The sequence below is a fragment of the Crocodylus porosus genome, unplaced genomic scaffold (assembly GCF_001723895.1).
Source record: "Crocodylus porosus isolate Cpor-Errol unplaced genomic scaffold, CroPor_comp1, whole genome shotgun sequence".
Classification (NCBI taxonomy): domain Eukaryota; kingdom Metazoa; phylum Chordata; order Crocodylia; family Crocodylidae; genus Crocodylus; species Crocodylus porosus.
The window spans coordinates 53,482,247-53,485,516 of NW_017728951.1; positions in this window are offsets into that span (position 1 = coordinate 53,482,247).

Consider the following 3,270-nt stretch of genomic DNA (forward strand, 5'->3'; position numbering starts at 1 on the left):
TTCAAGAGAAGGTTGGATGTGTATCTAGCTGGGGTAATGTAGGCCCAGCACTCTTTCCTGCTTATGCAGGGGGTCGGACTCGATGATCCATTGAGGTCCCTTCCGACCCTAGCATCTATGAATCTATGAATCTATGAAAGCCTACCATCTAGGTGGCACCCAAGCCCAAGTCTCACCCTGACGTCACTTGGGAGCAAGGCACCTATCAAGAAGAGGCCGAAGCCCTACAACACCTATAAGCAACATAGGTGCTAAAGAAATTTGCTGTTGTATTTAGTAAAATTCCAGGAAGAACAAGGGGTGCAGTGCATGGAATTAAAACACCAGAAGGGGCTATTGTGCGGGAAAGATGGAGAAGGATACCACACAACTATTATCAGACAGTAAAGGACAGTAGGGAAAATGCTCCAACAGGGAATAATTAAGACCTCCAGAAGTCTGTGGAGAAGCCCCATAGTGACTGTCACTCCACTTGTGTATAGATTTTCATAAGCTTAATGCCATCACCCAGTTCAATGCATTTCCAATGCCATGGGTTGGAGAGTTGCTAGAAAGAATAGGGCAGTCAGAATTTATCTCCACCTTTGATCTAGCCAAGGGATATTGGCAGATTCCGGTAAAACCAGAAGATCAGCCTAAAATGGAATTCAGAATACCATGGGGACTTTATGAGTTCTGTAGAATGCCCTTTGGCCTAAATGGGATGGCTGCAACATTTTCAAAGGCTGATGGACTGGTTACTAGCCCCTCTTTATGAATAAGCGGCTGTATATATTGATGATATAGTCATACATACCAAGAACTGGGAGCAGCACCTAACAGCTGTTCAGGCAGGTTTTCAGGAGTTAAAATGATCAAGACTGAGAGTTAACCCTAGGAAATGTGTGTTAGGACAGTGCGAGATAGATTATTTGTGTTTCCGGTGGGGCAAGGACAGATCAAACCCTTAGTAGATAAGGATGAGGTAATTAAAAGTTACCAGGTCCCTCAAACCAAGAAACAGATGAGAGGGTTTCTAGGTTTAGCAGGTTACTATCAAAGATTTATTCCAAAATTTGTGAATTAGCAGTCCCACTCACTTACATGATCAAGGGTAAGAGGAATGGCCCTATATGTTAGACAGAGATACAACAACGAGCCTTTGAGGTGGTCAAGCAGGCCTTATATAAGGATGTTATACTACATACACCAAATTTTGCACTGCCCTTCATCCTTCAGGTAGATGCATCAGGAAAGGTGTTAGGAGCCATGCTTTCCCAAAGGATTGAGGGACAAGAAAGAACGATATCCTACACCAGTAGGAAAGTAAATGACCATGAAGAAGGTATGCTGCAAGAGAAAGGGAGCGTTTAGCAGTAAAGTGAGGTGTGGAGTATTTTTGGTACTACCTGTTGGGCGGGGAATTCATAATTGTAACAGATCACGCACCACTGAAATGGCTAAAATTCATCAAGACAGACAACACCCATATAACAAGGTATGCCTTGGCTTTGCAGCCATTTCAGTTTACGGTCGAATATCAACCACGTAAAGACAATGTGGTGGCTGATTTTCTCTCTCGTTGCCACTCAAGTGAGTCTCTCGAAACACAGTGAAGGCCAGGAGAGCAGGTGATAATACAGGAAGAAAGTTCTTCTTATGAACAAAGAAGAGCTCCTGACAGCATCATAAGGGAGGGGGGGAGTATGTGAAGGAGTGAGAGAGAGCAAACAAAAGCCCTGAGGTGCCTTACATTTTAGACAGGGGAAGTCAGGAGAAGAAAAGCTGCTGGCAGTAACAAACAGCAAAAATGAAAACAAACAGCACTCACAGCATGGAGGGCTGGTGGGGCTGTGGCTGGAGACTAGAAGGGAAGAGAAACACTCACTACACTTCTGAAGCAGCATCTCACTCAGGATTGCAGGAGGGAGGCTACTCAGAGGTATTTCCAGCCCTGGAGAGGGGCTGAGTGGGGTCAGTTTCCTGTAAGCCACAGAGAGAGAGGAGCAGCTGAGCATCCCTGCAGGCAAGGCTTGCGAAATGTGCCAGAGGAAGCTGCCAGAGTAATCCTGAGAAGGAGGCAGGTGGAGGCCTACACACACATGGCTTTGGATGATCTAAGGAAAGCAAGGAGAGGCTGACAGGTGGCAGCAAAGGGGAGCTAGAATTGGGAGGAGATCGGGAAACTAGCAGAGAGGCTGGGAACTACAGCTGAGAGAGAGAGAGAATGAGGCTGGAATTTGAATTTAAGATAGGGAAGGGCCTGGGATTCAGTAAAACATGACCTAACTCAGGTCACAATGCCATATTGGTTCCCTTCCACACACACCCACCCACCCACACACACACACACACACACACACAAAATGGCAGCAGGGGTTAGAGAGGCTTGGTACAGGGGCTGAAGTCCACTGAAGTCCAGGTGGAGAGAGAGAGACAGAGAGAGAGAGAGAGAGAGAGTCCAAATTGTAGGAGGAGGTATGCAGGTAATATCTACCTATCCAGGCCGGAAAGGGGTCCTTGTCCAGTGTGGTGTTGTCCAGAGGGGGGTCGCCGGCAGGGCCTCTGGGTGGATAGGTGGTGTGGCATGGTGCTGGTCCAGATGGAAAGGATGTCCCACTTGATCTGTCTTCACTGTCCCTTTTTATAGGGGTAGACCTTGTGTGACCCTAGTGACAGGGGGCATGCCCAGGCAAGGGTCAGCCCCTGGCATACTGAGCATGTGTGCTCCATGCAGGGACGTGCAGTTTCGGGTGTCTGTAACAGTGAGAGTTGATAGTTCTGCAGGGTCTCTTGCCTTTCAAATGCTGGTCTTGTCTCTGTTCCTGGGTGAGGTCCGTGGTTCCTGGATGAATCAATGTGAGGTGATGGCCCAGTCATTACAGGCCATTCAGTAGAGGCCTGCTTACCACTGTATTTCAATCATTCCCAATCACTCATTCATCGGGGAACCAATTTACATGGGAGGGATATGTGACTCACAGAGATGTGACACAGGGGATGCCCAGGCACAGAACACAAGATGGAAGCTTGTTATATAAAATGGAAACTTGACATGACTTTGGTTTACTTACAAAGACAGGCCTAAACCATACAATATCCATATGAAACAATGAAAATCAATACAAAAATGAAAATAATACAATATACAACCATAAGAATCTATAAAAACCTAAAAATAATTCAATATAAAATAGTGGATATCCAAAACAAAAACTTGCTATCAAAATAAAAATGTTTAAAGCTTAACTTAAGTCTGAGGTCACTTATTTCATAGATTGCATAGACATT